This window comes from Charadrius vociferus, unplaced genomic scaffold (assembly GCF_000708025.1).
Source record: "Charadrius vociferus isolate BGI_N301 unplaced genomic scaffold, ASM70802v2 scaffold398, whole genome shotgun sequence".
Lineage (NCBI taxonomy): Eukaryota > Metazoa > Chordata > Aves > Charadriiformes > Charadriidae > Charadrius > Charadrius vociferus.
Genome location: NW_009649571.1, coordinates 1,257,044 through 1,275,485, shown reverse-complemented (window position 1 = coordinate 1,275,485; position 18,442 = coordinate 1,257,044).

The following is an 18,442-nucleotide window of genomic DNA, read 5'->3' as shown; positions in this document are numbered from 1 at the left end:
AAGCAACCACACTAAAAATGCCTTTGCGTTGGTTGAATTGATTTATCTGGACCGGTTTAACCCTACATGGTAGCAGCAACCTAAATCCCACTAAGTAAGAATTTTTGTTTCTCCAAATGTTCCAGAGCAGAGAAAAATAAGGAAAGCAACACATCTTGGTGACCTTCAGACAGATGTATATCCTGTAAGTAGTCTGTAATCTAGAAGAGACGGTATACTGAGCCATAGTATTATAGTGTCACATGTTGTACTCCTATAATTAAAGTGTTTCCATTGTAAACTCAATTTTTAGGGGTTTATAACTTTTCTTAAGAGAGTGAACAGCAATGACCTGTTTCTGCATTCTAAGCAGGTTTTAAGGTCATTATGTGAGTGTTAACGTTCCGTTACAGTATATTGCAATGAAATGAGTCTTTCAGAGTAAAAGCATTTCACAGTATTGGCAAAAATGAGCATATTCATCTTAATTTTCGCATCTACTTAATTTCAGGAGCTTTTATAATTAAATGTTTGGTTGCACTGGCAAATAGAGGAAGCAAATCCTTGTCATCATGAAAACAATCCTACCCCATCTGTGTGCTCTGCTGGGGAGAAATAAAATAGCTTTACACAGAACTTCTCCTTAAAAAGCCAAATGATGATTTTTCCATACTGGAGGAGCAGATGGGTGCTATTTTCTCAATGTATGCATTGGATGCTTCTCCCCAGCTGGTATCCAGCAATCACCTGCTTGAGAACATGCCCTTTCCAAGGTAATTGCATGTTTTCCTGCACTGCTGGATAGAGTTCTGCTACAGCACCAAGAGTGGCCAAACACCCACTGGGAACTGCCACCCTGAAGTTCAAATAGAGCAGTAAGGAGGTGATGAGTGAGAAGCAGAGTGGTGGTCATGGGGATCAAGCAACACCCTGCTCCTCACAGCTGCTCAGGGGGACCAGGACACACAAAGTCTTCTGCTTCCCACAGGTGAAGGTTATGAGCCACCACATATACCACGCTTCCCACAAGCAGGTAACTGCCTTCTCTAGGCAACAAAGCTGCCCAGGTGACTAAAAAATACATTGAGAAGAGTTTGGTTAACAGCTATTACCTTTTTCCTTAGAAGGAGACCATCGTATTTTGTAGGATTCCCATTGGGATCATTGCTCAGGTGCATGACTGCAGAGCAATTCAGGACTGTGCTTAAGAGGTTTAGTTTCTCTCAGATGTATGATTCTACCTTTACTCATAATCAGAATTTCTTTTCCTTTGGGAAACGGCCACTCCAGAGTGAGAAAAGCGGACTGTTCTGAGACATGGGTCTTGCAACCCACCTGCAATTGCTGAGCCCACAACTGGAAGTGCCCATCTATCATGGCCCCAAGTGCCATTGGGGTGCCCCTCTATCAAAAAGTTGGTGACACATTGGACAGGTGGGAAAAAATGAGAATGATTCAAAGGCCGGAAAATAGTATTATAATTAAAAATAAGCACTTGATCTTTTTTATCAGTCCAAAAGATGTAACTCATAGACTGCAAGTTCTTCCACAGGGAGAGGAGCTCAAACAGTGGATGATTCTTGGACAGAGTAGGAAAAGGCAGACTGACAGGCAACAGTTAGAAACTAAAGGTAGACATGTTCAGACCAGAAATAAAGTGCAATTTTTAATAGTGAGGTAACTGATCATGGAAATAGAATGCCTGGGGACACAGTGGACTTTTCATCACTCGTAGCCCTTAAATCAAGTCTTGCCATCTTTTCTGAGGCATTAAAGAGAAGTTAAGGGTTTGAACTGTAAATTATTGGCAAGAGTCTTTGGCCTTTCTTAAGCAGAAGGTTCAACCAGCAGCCACGATGGTCCTTTATGGCCTGAAGTCCATGAATCTCTGCCTTTCAGCAGATTTTTCAGTCCAATGATGAGAATATCCACATCTTTTGAATCATACCGCTAAAATTCTTAAGCACCATCCTGAACTGCTTCTCTAATAATTAGGATTGGAAGTAGCTGAACTGAAGGATTTGCAGACACAGATCCAGTTCAGGAGAGCTCTGCAGCGTGGGTTTCTTCAGAAACATGTCCCTGAATGTGCTACAACAAGCTCCAGTCTCCATCTGCAAAAGAGAATACACACACCCTGAGTGCTGCTTGGAGATAGGAGGAGGCATGAGCTGCCTTCATCCTCCTGCTACAGTGGATCCAACACTCAGAGTAGTGGAAATTGCTTAAAAATCATGAATAAGGGATGAGGAACAGGAGCGAAAAAGACAGAAAAAAGGGTTTGAATGGTGTCAGATATGGCTGCTGGGCTCTAGTTCATTGAACTGGACCACGAGTTCTCCTTGCTCATGTTCAAGAACCTGCACTCACAGGTCCCAGGGAATGGGGCCACTTTCTTACAGAAATGAGGTAAAAACCTGGGTCTGAGCAGGCTAGCAAAAAAAAAAAAAAAAAATACTGTTTGTAAACCTGTGTGGGGGACATCAGGGAGGGAAAGTCCATGGTGGCACAAGAACAGATGCACTGGCCATAGGGAAATGGAGGCTGTAACCTAGAAGGATCCAAGCCCCCAGAGAACTGGGCTTTGGGTGGGACAGGCAAGAAACCAAACGGATTTCCAGATGGGAAGGAAAACTTTTATGAGGACTGTCATGAACATGGAACACCCCTCATATTGAGGAACACATGCTTAAGATCCTTCCATTTTATATTCTCCATTCCTAATTTTTCCAAACACATTAACAGAGAGAAACCTCCCATGAATCAAAGGATTTCAAAGAATCACAGAATGATAGGAATTGGAAGGGCCCTCTGGAGCTCCCCCAGTGCCACCCCCCGCCAGAGCAGGGACACCTCCAGCAATGGCACAGGACGGCGTCCAGGTGCAGCCTGTGCCACTGCTCTGCCACCCTCACAGCAGAGAAGGCCCTCCTCATGGTTAGATGGAACTGCCTATGGTCAAGTTTGTGCCCGTTCCCTCTTGTCCTGTCACTGGGCACCACTGGAAACAGACTGTTCCCATTTGTTTGATGTCACCATCCCAGTTCTCCCTCTGTTTCCCACACACACCTACATAGAGAGATGGGAAACATTGTAAAGGAGACTGTGACAGGACATGCATTCCAGCATCTTTAGAGTAGCCAGTTTTACTAGTTTCACCAAGAAAAGCTTGGAGTATTTAGACATGTCTTCAAGACAGAGCACTTCCTGATAAATGAAGCGGTTTATTGACAGAGATCAGCTGGAAGCAGGCAGAGAAATGCTGGTTTTCTGGTGAATAAGAAAAAAAGTGTTAGGCTGGGGCGAAATCACTGCACAAATTTTCTTTTGATCTCCAGTTCTACAGCCCCTGTGTTTGTGTCCATAGTGCCACCAAGGTCATAGTGAGGATTTCCAGGACAAGGGTTAATAAGTGGCTTGTGAGAATTAGGATTTTTTGCAAAGGAAGCAAGAGGAAAGCTATTTCTGAGCCCTCCGATTCACCACCTCCCACAGCCCTACACTTCTTCCCTTAAGCATTTTTGCCCTCAGCAATGGGCCAGTTGGGTGTGACTGCAACCCGACCAGAACTGATGTCGCCTCTAGGGAAGGGATCACCTTGTTCCCTGGGCAAACAGCAAAGAAATGAGTAGAGAAGAGTTTGTAGCTGAATGTACCAGACTCATGGGTGCAGGGGGAGGCTGTCTCAGGGTACAGTCCTGCATGTTTTTGTAAAAGTTCAGACTAATTCCCTGGGCTCGGCCGGGGAGCAGTGCAGAGCATGGTCTCTCTTCAGACGTTCATCAGAGTTCACATGGTTAATTGAAATATTTCTGCTCCTACAGCTTTAATTCATTCAGTCTAGTTCAGAACCTTCTGATAATAAGACCTAATTTATAATTAGGCTTTATCAGTAATCAGTTAATTTATAGAACCCTAATTCTCATGAAGGTATTTCAGAGGCTTTGCTTATTATATTGCAGAGCTAATGCCCATAGACAACCAAATCACAATGATAGGTTGGAAACAAATTTCTGGGTAATCCCGCTCCATAACTACTCTAGTTATTTACTTCAAATTTCATGCAGTGGGTGTAATACCGTCTATCATATATGTAAGCAGCCAGGGACAAGGGTACTTCATTCAAACATGTCAGGAATAGCGTATCAGTAACAGGTAACCTTCCCTGTACTTTCAGCCAGCTGTTACCTCCTGGGGGCTTCCAGAGGTCTGGTAGGTGCCGAGAGACATGTCCCACACAGGGGAAGGGAAGATGCTGCTGGGGAGGGATGCAGCCGGGGCTGGATGGTGAGAGACATCACCTCCAAGCCTGAATCGACAGCCCATGGAGAACCGCAGAAAGCTTCTCCTGGGCTTCAGCTCTGATCATTCCCACATTGCCAGTCTGGATCAGTATAAGTTCCCAAAAATTCCCAGCTGGTGGGATATGTGTGGTGGAGCTGATTCCCTAGCAGGACAGTCACTGCTCTCTTCTGGCTCCTTGGGAGGCATTCCCAAATTATGCCAGCCTTTCCTGCAACCACATAACACTGCAAACCCATCTTCACCTTCCCATTAGCTCTCTCTCTGCTTTCAGACCTTTCCACAACTCCGACTCCTGGTTTCTCACCCTGGTTGCATGTTGCTCTCACATCATTCCTTCCAATACACTGAGAAAAAAAGTCAAGACAAACCTTCTCTCTCCACCTCTCCAGGCCCTTTCAAATCACGTTGCTGTCCATCTATGCTTGTTTCTCTTCCAAATGAAGCACAGTCCACAAATATTCTTGCTGTGCTTGCTTTCAGAGAATTGATAACTATTTTAAGACCAAGCCCAGGCCCTAATGAGCCCAGACTGTCTCCTTGCAGTGCAATGCTCTCCTTGGTTCACTGTCATTTCTCCAGCCCGTAACCCCTCTGAGAGCTCCTCGCCAACCAGTTTCAATTAAATTTCAATTAACATATCTGAGCAAAGTGCTATATGCTAAAAAGTCACCAGGAGGGCTGGATTAAAGTACAAACGCGAGCAGCTCACCCCTGAGGCTCTTGCTTCTGGGACTGTGCGGCCATATGTAAAACCTCACTTTGCTCTAAAAAACATGGCCGTTGCCCGCGGCGGCAGGCTTGATGGCAGGCTTGCAAGGGCAGAGCTGGTGGGAAGTGACAGGGCTCACCGTCCCACCAGGGACCTCCTGGCCTGCAGAAGTCCTCGGTCACCACGTCAGGTGATGCTGTGCATACAGCCCCATACGGCTGTTTCACCACGGCGCGGTCCTGCCCTCACCCCCGGGAGGAGGCAGAACCCTGTGCGGGCGGTGAGCCTGGGACCACAATTCCCAATACATCCCATTAGCTCCCGACTTCCCTTTGGTTTTACCTTGTGACACTCATCACTTCTGTTAGTCTTACTGAAACTCCTGTTGTTAAGAGAGCTTTTATGAAGTCACTCAGGGTCTCGGCCCCAGCAGCTGTAAGTCACCATCCATTTCATCTTCCTTCTACAGGCACTGCTTTCCCCAATGTCCTTCTCCTGCCTCACCATCCCACAGGATATTCCTATTCCCCACATGTGGGATGGCAGCACAGCTTGTGCTGCTGTTGGAAAACCTTCTCCCTTCGAGCTGCACCGCTCCTTGCTCACATCCCTCCCACTCCCCAGTCCACTTCTAGGGCAGGTTTTCTTTTATCCTCAAATCTATGAGCTGCCTTTTCCTGATGCCACATCAGCCAATTCTCCTTTCTTCTAATTGCAGAGGAGCTGCAGACTGTTGTGCTTTAATTAAAGTGTATTAGTAGTGGCATGTTATTGATTTACTATACATTTGCATTAGCTGAGTACTTTACAGTCTTATCTGATGGGCAAAGGATTGATACGGCGCACGGAGCCTCCCTTGATGAAATACAAACGTGAGATGCAGAAGGCCCACCTGGGTAGATCTGCAGAGCGCTGGCTGGTTGGCAGTAGCTTCTGTTATTGCCAGCCGCAAATCCAGATGATAAGGCATGAAGCTTGAAAAACAGTTTTATTTAGACTGGCAGAACTTTCCAATCAAAACCTTTCACATTTCATGCTTCTGTCTTTATTTCCCCACTTGCAGAACAGAAAAATGCTTTGGCTTTTGCCCCTCCACGCAGGGTGGGAACTGCCTGGTGCAGTAAAATGCACAGAAAATTGAAGCAAGTTCATCCCTTTGGAGCAGGCTCACAGTCTGCGGAAGCCGCATGGTCAAGGTTCATGCCTTACAGTTTTGTGATCGTGCGGATACCCTCTAGGTCTGCAAGGAAAGCTGATTTTGTCCCCACCAAGCTGAAAAGGCATCTCCTGTGCTCCACCAGCAACACAGCTGAGCCAGGGCCATCTTGGTACCATGCCATGAAATGGAGCTGGCTGCTTCCTCCTTCCATCCCAGAGCCTCTGCAGAGACAGGCACATTTCAGGCAATATCCCTTCTCGCTGGTGAATGTCTCCTCTCTTCTCCGTCACGTGCCATACTCAGCAGCCTATTTATGAGGCAGAGAGAGGAAGGGGCCATGGCACACCTCAGTGAGCTCAATGAACCGCACCCCACACAGATGAGACAAGTTCGGCCAGAGAAAGTGTAGAAACTGGTCATTCTGCTGGGATTTCGGTTCACAGACGGGCTAGGGCATGCTGAGCTGTGGATGGGGATCAGGGTACCAGAAGGGGTCTGTAAAGGATCCCATCTGATCAGAGCTGAGTACCTGGGGCTGGGCAAGCTGCACTGTGCAACTTCTGTCATGGTCATCTGTCATACCAAGCCAAGCAGAAAGCCCTGGCTGATACAGGCTGTGTCTGTAGCGCTGATTTGCGCAGCATTGCGGGAGTGTGTGGTGGGAACGTGGCTGTTTGCCCAACCACCAATGTGCCGGGCGCCCCAAAGAGGTAGCAAGGAGCCCTGGCTCCACCAGAGAGTCGGTGGGTCTGCTTCCCAGGGGCGGCTGAATTGGACTTTACTCCATGAGGGGCCACACTGGGATCCCATTCCCACATGCCCTGAGCATGTGCAGCAGCAGAGGCGAATCACATTGACCCCGCTCTGGAAAGGCACTTCAGGCCCACAGCAGGGTCTCCCTGACCATCCCCATCTCCGCACAGGCACTATCAGCCCCCATGGGCCAGGTTCTGACTGGCACTTCTGCAGCACCTGCTTTAGGTTGAACCTCTCCCTGCAGTCTCTTCTGATGGCACCTTGGTGGCAGCTTTCATGTGAATCAAGCGGGGATCGGAGCCAAGCAGCAGCAGGCAGTCATGGTCAGCACAGTGGTCCCACAGTCCAGCGGAGCAGCTTTTCTGGTCTCTTCGGCAGCTTTGCTACAGGGATCGCACATTTTGCCATAGCTGCAGTCACAAGAGGTGCACCAGCTTCTCTGCGGTGTCCAACAGACCAGCGCACAGAGGGCTCGAGTATTCCAGTGTTCCTCTCTTCCTGCACATCCTCTCTTCTGAACATCCGAGCAACACTGCGAGGATCTTTGCAAGTACCAACAGTGAAACCACATCTCCCTGCATGTGCAGAGCCTGGAATTCCCCACGGTTAGACTAGCAAAGGCGCTTCCCTGGAGAGTACCCATGCCCAGAGTGATGGCTTTTCCTGTTAATGTTAGAACTGATTGAAGTTTGTGTCCTAAAAAGCAAATTTATCAAGATCCAAAAGTGTCATAGTGTCATAGAGCTGTATAATTTTCACTAGATATTTGGGGTTTAATTTGTTGAAATACTTCAAGAAAGTCATAATTAATTTTTCTGTTCAAATTTACTACTAATAATTGCTGCACAACAACATTTTTCATCTACTGGCAAGTTCTTTTTTAATTTCCTTTTTAGAAGGACTACTCATTTACAGGTTTATTTTATACAAGTTGCAGTGTAGTATTCATTCGTAAAAGACACCTCATGAAATAGAGCATAGACAAAATAAAAAGCTGAAGTAACAATACTCAAGAAATTGCTAAATTTCTTTTTGCCAGACATTTTTGCACTTTTAAAACATTGTAAGGCACATTGCAGGGGAGATTTGCTTTTCTGTCCTGTTCTAGTTACCGTGTTTCCCTGCACTCACATTTCAGCTTAAATGGCATGCTTCAATTTTCAGAAATGAAATTTGTTAAATTCTCCGGCAAAAGAGGGAAAACGCAGTGATTCGCTCTGTACCTGAGCGCTGCTCAGAGCTCTCACCCGATGTCCATGAGCCAGAGCAGCCGCATCCCTCCCAGGGCCACCCGCGCGCCTGCATGCTTTCTGTGCCGTCAAGTCCAGTAAACACTGTACTGTACAGATCCAGGACCGTGTTTCTGCTGTGAGGGTCAAAATCTCAGCATCAGTTCTTCCAGTGACAGCATCTGGTCCTTGCTGCTCTGGTATGACTGGTGTTGCTGGGAATCGAAGTCTTTGTGCTCTCCATCAGACCAAGTTTGTCCTCTGGTGCCTGGGTTCGGACACCTTGAGGAGCGATGTGACATCCCCCTCGGCGCTCCGGAGGGGCTGGGGCAGACACGGGGTTGTGTGCCGTACCACCCCAGATTTCAATGCCATTTCACTATTGCAGAGCTGGACAGAATCAGAGCTGGTGATGCTCATTGTACTTTTACTAAGGATTTTTTTATGGCTCATGAGATGGTCATTTAGCACAAAATGCAAAAGGGAAACAGCTAAGCCACCCACAGGACACATCCCCATGTTGATACCTCCAGCAAGGACAAATAAGATTTTTTTGTCTTGCAGGAAGGTTTGCACCTCCCAGCCCAGTGCAAAGTATGGACTCCCAGGGAAGGACCACTCTCGTGGGCTGCACCTGTGTGCATTTTCCGAGATCAGCCTGGAAAAGGAGACAAACACTCAGCCCATGTCTATGTGAGCTCACAGACGCAGACCGGGGCTGAACCCCATGTCGGCTGAATGACATCTTGTGCTCTGGTCCCAGCTGACCTTGCCAGCATGGAGGAGAATGACCCTTGGTTCAGGTCCTTACCCATGGATAGCATGACCACGATCAACATGACCCTCAGCACAGGAAACTTGACCTCAGACTCAAGGAGAGCTCCCCAAACCAGTGTGGAAGCAACCGCAGCTTGTCTAGATTCAAGGCACAGAGGGGTTGTGGCTGGTCTGGAGGTAGAAACCAGCTCTCCAGAGAGCACTCTGTGCACTGGTACAGCACTCCCGCTTTTGGCCAGCTTGGTCTGAGCATGTTATTCCCTCCAAGAGAGAAGTTGAACATTTCACTGTTTTAAATCTCAAGAGTTTCACATGCACCTTCTGCCTTGGGGGAACAATTTAGCAGCAGAAGTGAACCCCACCCCACTGGAAAATCCCAACACACATCGGGAAGTCCCATATAACAGGTTATCTGCAAAAGAGCTTGTGGACCTGCCCGTGCAATGGCACTGTGGAGAGTCTGCTCTGCTCCCTCGCCCAGCGGGTACCCTGCCCACCCCAGGCAGCCTCCTGCCCTCATGCATCCACGGCATTTCCACACTCGGTCCCTGCCAATGCCCAACTGAGCAGCCGGGGGAGCCTCAAGCAGCGTCCTGAGCTGCTGCCTCCTCCTCCTGACATGACTGAAGTCCTGGCTAGCCCCGTTTTCCCAGTAGGAAGGAGATGGAAGATGGTGCGCAGCCAATATCATTCCATGATCAATCCCACAGCCTCTCCTGCCATCCCTGGATGGGGCTTGGAGCAACCAGGTCTAGTGGGAGGTGTCCCTGCCCAGGGCAGGGGTTGGAACTTGAGGATCTTTAAGGTCCCTTCCAACCCAAACCATTCTATGATTCTATGAATTTGGGGCTAAATTAGCAGCAATCAGGCACCTTCCTGCCACCCCCATAGATGTTCTGCTGCACTTAGGTAGACCTTTGCAAACTGTAACACGTCCTGCTTGCCCGGCTAGGTCTTCCTCACAGCTTGGGCATCTCACCCCTGCGGTCCCCTCTCGCTGCCCCAGCCGACCGCACTCCTCGCTCCTCTTCATAGGTCTGTCAATGCAGAGTCCAACTCTATCCACTTTGCAGCAATATCAACTGAGTGACTATATCCAAATGCTCAGACAGTTGTAAATAAACAAATCTTCATGGTAATTCAAAAGAAAACTGAAATGAGAGAGAGTTGGTCTATATTAATCTCAACCGGTTCTCAGCAAAAATGTATGCAAAAGGCACATTTCCATATGGAGGCTGTTTTATTAGTTGACAAAGATGAGCTAAATAACTCAGTCTCTGTTCTTTGGTACGGATGTGGCAGCTATTTTAAGTATTTGGGAGTTCAGAGTTATCTGCTCCTGCACCTTTGTTTAAATTGATTTGCAATGGCGCTTTATTGACCTCACGGCATAAAGCAGCTCAAAGAAAATAAAAATGTTAGACCCTCATTAGAAGATCCGGAACAAGCATCAGCCAAACTGTGAGCATTATCCATCCTAACACCTGGAGCCAACGTCAGTGTTTGCATCTAGCTTAAATTATCGTTCCACTTGTGTTCATTATTGCAGAAGTCCTATTGGCTCTGTGGGTGCAGAGCTGTCCCGTATGGCTCCCCACAGAGAAGCCCAGACTGGGGAGTTCGATGCACAGCAAATGCACCAGGCGGGCTTGCAATGGACATGGAAACGGGCTTGGGAAACCACCCAGCTAGAAACTCTGCTGGGAGACTCGCTTGCTCTTACCCTTCAGCCCACGCTCATCTTTCTGCTTGTCACTGCGCTGCTGAGATCTCTACGTCGTGCATCAGCACGAGTAAATCCTCTAACTTGATTACCACCCTCTTTATTCTGTGATCCCATTCAGAGATATTCCCCACCCTAATTTTAATGCCTGCCTTTCACAGGCCATGTGCCACAAATGTTCTAGCTGAAGTAACTATTTCAGCCTCCATGAGAACACTCTGTCTTCACAAACTTGTACCTTTTCCCAAAATTCTCCTCTTGGAGTGAATCTGTTTTATGGAAAGTTGGAGGGAAATCAATTTGGCCACATTTGCATTAGGAGAGAAGGGGAAAAGCACACTATTTTCCTACCTTGGAAAAAAAAAAACAAAAAACTAACCTACACTTTTCATACAATGCAAACAGCTCTAAAATCCTGAAATCCTGCATTCTGCCTCACCCACCGCAGCGTGGGGTTCCAATAGGAGCAGGACAGCAAAGGGGCAGAGATGTAGAGGAGGAAGAAATAAAATGGGGCTGAGCGTTCTGACGTTTGCTGGCCACCAATGTGATAAATCAGGAAAAGAAAAGAATAAACTGTTGAACAAATAAACGAACCTTCACAGGCCCAGGTGGAGTACTTTCTTTCCAGTTCCATAGTTTCTAGTTATGTCATCAGTGTACACACCTACTTATCTTTGTCTGTTCTGTATGTTTTAAAGGATTTGTTGTTCTACCTGGACGCAAGTAAATGTTCTCCCAGTAAACCAGGTAAAAACACAATAATCCCAGTCCCTTCCCAAATGTCAGAGGGAAGAAAGCAGAGAGAGATTCAGACAAGCTTCCAGCGGTGAATGGCCATTTGAAGACACACCAGTAAAAGTCGTCTTGTACATCATCTGGCTTGAGCACCAGACTGGGACAGGGAGGCGCTGGGAGATCTTCAGGAGCATCTTTCTCACTTCCTTGCTCTTTGTGTGCTTTTCCCATATGTTTTCACTGCAACAGCAGTCTCATATTCCAGGTATGCCACAACATCCAGTTGTCCTTGTGGCTTACGGCAGTAGAGACTGTCAAGCAAACTTCAAGCTTTCTTCAAGAATGTGCTTCTCTGAAGAGAAGTTTTATTTTGTGTTAAAAACCTCTGCTAAAGTCCTGTGGAGCATCATTTCCCTTGGTGGTTTAAGGTAAAGACTCTCTCCCTCCATGTTTTCTGTTCAGTGGTTATTCTTTAGTGGTTATTAAATAATGCTATTCTCCTCTCCCTGGCTGTAGAGTGCGGTTGGTGTTTTGCTCACACAATCAGATCCAAGTGGGAAATGAAGGAAGACTTCAAGGCTTCCAAAATTTTCCCACTCTAATCAGGCCAACCCAAAAATTTTCAGTGTTTTGTATGAAGCCCTGCAAAAACCCTCACCTCTGTTATGCCCAATAAACACTTCATTCAAACCAAGTAGAACAACTTCTACCCAACAGGTGACGAAAAACAGCATGATTGTGTCTCTGGTCACAAGGTTTGTCTTTGACAGTCCAAACTAAGAGCTGATTCTTGGTGTGACTCAGAGAGCTGGGAGATGTGAGCAGAGGTTTCACCTCCAGCACAAATATGTGCAAACCAGAGGCAGTGTGGATGTGGTTATGGGGGACTGTCCCACCACACTGTTATGCCCTGGCTACGTGGCAGCCATGGGAGCACCATCTCAGATGGGATCAATCTGGCTGACAGTCCCTTGGCCTGTAGGAAATCTTCCGCTGGGAAAGGAGGCTCTGCTTAGCACTGGAATCAAAAACAGAATGGAGTTTCTGTCTTAGGTCCCGCAAATCCCAGTTTCACCCTGTTTCCATTGGGCTGGCACCAGTGAGTTGTTGGACTAACATCTCCAGCAATGAGCCAGTCCTGAGCAAAAAGGACCAAGAAAGAGAGAGCTCAACCTCTTTCTCAAACAGTTTATTCCAATGATTAATTGCCCTCATTGCTAAAATTTGTGCCTGGTTTCCAATGCAAATTTAACTGACTTCAGCTGTTGGTTATGGTTCTTTTCATGCACTTCTCTACTAAACTAAAAATCTCTCTAGTACCTGATATTCTCCACATGCACACACCAATACAGAGTCTGGACACACCGTAAGTGAGTCAGCTCAATTTTGGTTTTGATAAATCCCAAACTGTTGCAGCCAAAGTCAAATACTTGGGTCACCTCACAGGGTGGACTTAGAGAACACAAAGTGGTGTCCTGTCAAATGAAATTAAACCAGAAAATGTGCCCCAACAACACTTGGTGCTCTCCATCCACTAATGTGCCACAGGACCACGGCACAGATAGTCCAAAATAACCCTGCCAGAACACACACAGTATGGATGCTGACGGTTCCGTGCCAGCTGTGTCACTACACATCTTCTCATATTGAGCTGCACAACACGTTGGTGTAACAGTTCACCACACTCCAGACAGAGAGAAAATAGCTCCAGTTGATTTGGGCAGGGCCTCTTACAGAATAGTTTTAAATGTTGGCAAAATGTGCCACAGGGAGAGAGAGAAGATTGAAAGCCTCTAAGTATGACTTTCTGGCTGGTGGGCAGCTGAACATAGCAGTGTCTTCAAGTGGTACTACCTGGGTTTGGGCACAGCCTGAAGCTCCACTAGCCCAAAGAGTCTGGTGGTGTTTAAGGGTTTACCTTCTGGAGGGCATGAAGGTCCTGTCTGAGTGGCTGTCATAAGATTTTAAGACTTTTGGAAAAGCAGTCTTCCTCTGGTCTCTTCCAAATGATTTGTTCCTACAGATATCATCTTCTTCATTGAAGATTTAGTGGCCACTCCACCAGTGGCCACAGAAGAGGTTGTTACAGAACGTACTGAGGGACTGGCCTGCAGGTACTGAGGACCTGGCCTGCAGGTGAGCAATGATGGGTTTCCTGGCATGCAAGATGATGACGGAAATGGTGCTGTGGTGTGTGGAGATGGAGAGGGATTCAGAGGATCCACCAAGGAGACAAAGCTTCAGCTGTACTCAATCGCGACTTGGGATGTAAACTAACATCGCTGTGCCTACACAGCAATGTCCATCTAGCTCATCTTTGTGTCCGTCACAGAAAGGTATGATTTTGCTTTAGCTCAAACCAGTTTCTAATTGGCTAAAAATAAACACAGGGAACTTTGTCCCATATTTAATGAAAGGGTCTGTAGACAGACCTCTATCATTTAAAAATGTTGGGTTTAAGCCACGTGATGGTCTATATGAGCAGGTTTCATCAGCTTGACACAGTTCAAAACCTTTCAGTGTGTGCCCTGTTTGGAAAAAACGGTTCACAAAATGCGATGCTCCCACTGAAATATAAGTAAACACAGACCTGCCAAATTACTGCAGCTTAATGAGCTACTCCTCATCAGCTGAGCTGCAGGAACTGGCCTTGGGTGTACCCTCTTTGAAGTGCAGTGTACTCACGTAAGCCACCCTAAGAGTCTTTAGGTAGGGATTCTTGTTTGGGCAAAGCTTCACAATGGCTGGTGCTGGGATTGTCAAGAATTAGGTGGTTGCTTTGCTAATATTTTCCTCCTGTCCTTGCCTCCAGTTGAGTCTCTACTTCATAGACTAGCTCTAAACAACATCCCTGAGCTTTTATCTGCAGGTGACAAACAGAGGCATACAAACTGGATTGGCAGGAACACAAAGAAGGCTTTCATCTCATCATTGCACGAGGCACTTACAGTAACTTCTCAAGGAAAAAAGAGATTATGCATCAACATTGTGAGCATAAAGACAATTTAAAAGGGATGTTAAGAAACTTCATGTCAGGAAAATATAGAACATCTGCAAACAGATGAGTGTTCAGTAATAAGCTACGTCAACAATCTTGGAGGAAAGAGCCTGTTTTCTTGCAGTGACAGGCCCATAGAATATCCAGAAGAGGATTTTAACAGGCTAAAGTGCTCCTTGTGGTCAGGAAAATTAGCTGGCTGTGTGCCGCAGTTGGGGTTCTTTGGCTGGGTTTGCTTCACCTGCTCGCAGCTCCTTGCTGCCTGTCTCTGGCATGTCTCACAGCGAGATTCACCCTCGGTGCAAGGCAGTGTGACGGTCTGCCCCACTGCAACAGCTAACTGTCCCAGAAGATTCCTGGACTTGACGCATATGCGACCACTTGGTTTCATGGCAGTTTATAGTATTTTGTCCCCATACTTGGCAGGACCGGGGTTTCAGCGAGGGGCGATGGAAGCGGCAGGATAGTTGCAGGCTGTACTGGATGACACAGTGTGTGGTGCTATACAGGAGCATGTGTAGTAGTTGTTATTATTATAATAATTCAGGATGACAGGGAAGACTCAACCACCATTAAATAACAAGCTGGGTTAACTGGTTGTTAGTCCACTAATTAATGGATAACTAATGCTAATACATGTTCATTCCCATTTGTCAGTAAACACTACTTCCATTTCTGCAGCTGATGCTTTGGAGGTGCTTACATCCACCAGGAAAGCACTGAGCCAAATTCATGTGCTAGCCCAAACACTGCCAGACCTGCCAGGGTGACATGGTGCCTGGGTTTCCCTGGCTGTCTTCACCTCCTCAGGGCTCTGTGCTCTTGCCTCTGCCAGCTGGATGCAGCACGTGTGCCAGCTGGTGGGATTTCTAACTTCTCTGAGATGTGCCTCCATCTGAGCTTGTTGCCTTCTGCTGCACTAAGAGTCAATGGAGACTTGGCTCGGAGGTTCACTGTGGTCCAGGGTGTCCCCAGTGGGCTCACCTGAGACCTCCTGAGGTGAGCTGTGCCCACTGCATAAGGCATTTTGCTTACTTACGCCTGCACTGATGACCACGTGCAAGTCAAAAGTGGCTGCCTTGGGTGGAGTCAGCCAAACGACTGTTGCTTTTGCAGTATTGTCTATTTGCAATGCACTTTTTCAAACACCTCCCTGCTGCTTTACTGTGCCAGGATGCCAGCTGGGACAGGCTGTCCTGTGCTTTCTCCAGCTGCTCTTTTAACCCAAGACAGCATAAATGTCCTGGAAAATGAGAACTTGGGAAGCTGGTGGATTCTGACCTGTGCTACACATACTGTTTTACCTCTTGAGTTTGAGGCCAGCAGGTGGGCACTGTCACTGCTCCTCTGTTTTTAAGATGAACCTATGTGAAATTGGGGTCTCAGCATGGTCTGGAGCCTGTCCCACCAGACAGGTGCCTGTCTGCAGTCCTGAGGCAGGTAGCTAAGTGCAAGGTAAGTCCTGCTCTTTGACATTCCCATTGAACGAGGCAGCCCACTGCTCAGCCAGTGTGCTCCTACCAGTCAAAGCCACAGACCTCTGCAGTGAGGGCATCTACCACAGCATTGCAAAATCCACTCTGAAGTCCAGGTGCTGAATTTCATGCGCCAGTTGTTGTCACAAGACCTGTTGAGCAGTGCGTGCCTACTGAGCTCCTCCAAGTGAAGATCCTGTCACCTCCAGCCAGACGTCGTTCCATGTTTGTCCCTTCCACTGCCGCTCTGATGGCAGAAAGACATGTGTTATCTCACTTTGCCTGCGGTGGGTTTGGGAGTGCGCCCGCTGCCCCCGTGTCTTGCAGGGTCCATGGGCAGGAACAAGCAGCTGGGGAAGTGGCCACGTTTATCACCACTTCAGCCATTTGAAAGTGAGCTCATACCTTGCAAAGAGGACCGGGAGAGCTGGAGGAGCAGCGGGAGGGGGGACTCCACCAACCATCTGAGCGCAACCTGCTCCCTGCATGAGTTGGCTCAGCAGAAAGCAATATTTCGACTGAAATATTTTAAATTGCAGTGGGCATGAAGGGTGTGAATTATCTGACTCACAGCAGATGCCTGGTGCTGTTTTAAGCACCTAGATGTTTGGCAGCGCTTCCTCTCGTCTACCCCAAACACCGGCAAGATGTTGCTTCTGTGACTGACTGCATTTAGCACACTGCGCGGAAAGATGTCCACGCCGTCTGCCACGGGCTGGCTCACTGTGCACAGCCCAGGGTGACACATGATGAGATTCACCTCCTTGAGGTGTCTCCCAGTCCCTGCTGATTTTCCAGCGGCGTACCACTAGTTGGCAAAATAGCCATTTCTCTCCAGATCTGTTTTTTTCCGTAAGGGGCGCCTTTTTTTTTTTTTGTTCAGGCTGCAAAAAAAGTGACCCGCTCCCTGAGCCAGGCAGGCTTGTGCCTTCCCAAGGACACACGGCTCACCAAGAAGGCAGGAGCTGTGCTTGTGCCCCTCGCGGGGTGTGTGTGTGACACCAGCCGACCATCCCCATCCAGCCCCGCACACAGTGATGGCAAAGCTGCACCTTTGCTTTTGGCACGGTGTGATCCTGAGGCCTCCCTCCTGCCATGGTACATGGTGCTGATGGCTTGTGGAGCTTGTCTTTGTGTGTAAGCCCTGGGAGACATATCAAAGGTCTTCTGGCAGAAGGGGCTTATGGCAGACGTGATGGAGGAGGAGGAGTGTGTGCAGAGGAGAGTATGCGAAAGACTGCGTGTCCTTGTGTCTGTGAAGGGTTTTACTGACTTTTGACCACCTTGTGAGCATCTTTCACATGCAAATGGCTGCTGATGTCCCCATGAGGCAGACTATTTTGGAGAGGGACTTTTTACAAGGGCATGTGGTGATAGGATGAGGGGGAATGGCTTCAAACTAAAGGCGGGCACATTTATATTAGAGATCAGGAAGAAATTTTTCACTCTGTGGGTGGTGATCCCCTGGCGCAGGTTGCCCAGAGAAGCTGTGGCTGCCCCATCCCCGGAGGGGTTCAAGGCCAGGTTGGACGGGGCTTGGAGCAACCTGGGCTGGTGGGAGGTGTGCCCGCCCCGAACTGGATGGTCTTCAAGGTCCCTTCCAATCCAAACCATTCTATGATTTTGTGATCCTATTTGGTCGGCATGGGGAGCCTAGACAGCTGAAAAGTCTTTTGTGGACCAGCTGGTCTATCCATCTGGATCACAAACAGGCATCTAGTTTGGAAAAGTCATCTTTCTCTACTTGGAGAAATTCCACCCAAGATAGTTACACGCATAGGCACTGAAACATGGGTGTATAAACCTCTTCCCCTATGTTAATTGTTTGGGTCTCTTCCTTTCTAGACTGAAATGACACAGATGAAGATCTTAAGTACATAGTCCTTCCTGCCATCAACTGCCTTTCCCAAGTTTTGACTGAATTTCTACTTAATGAATCCAGCTTTGTCATTTAGGGGATGTTCCGGCAATAAGATATGACAAGGTGTGAATTATAGTACAATAATTCATGCCTGGAGCATTGTCAGGCACAAGGCTGAAAGCCGAGTGCCGTCCATGCAACTCAGCGTGAATTATTGCACCATAATTCAAGCCCTGAGGAAACAATAAGGGACTAGCCAGAGACTATCAATATGAAAAAAAATAAATGGGTTAAACCTATTAATTTTATTCAGGTTGTTGGATTAAAAGGAAAAAATATGCTCTTCACAACATTCCTTTCTGTCCGTCCCCATGTTTTCTTCACAGAGAAGTCAAATTAAAAAAAAAAAAATAAAACCCTGTTTAATGTGAAATGGGAGAGAGGAATGTGTGGGCCACTGGAGGGAAAAGCGGTCAGCTGCAGGCAGAGCAGCTGGCGGCTGGCAGCTACCTGCTCATTTTTTCCCCATCCCTGCTTTAAATATTCAATAACCTGTCACTGGATCCTAAAGCACTTTACAAACTTAGCACAAGGTATGAACACGGGTTGCTTCACCTGCCAGGGAACCACGGCAGAGCTCACAGGAGGGTACGGAGGGCGCAGATGGGAGCACTTTACACCAGGTGGGACCTGTAGCAGAAGGTTGGTCACACACAACGTAGATGTGTTGTGA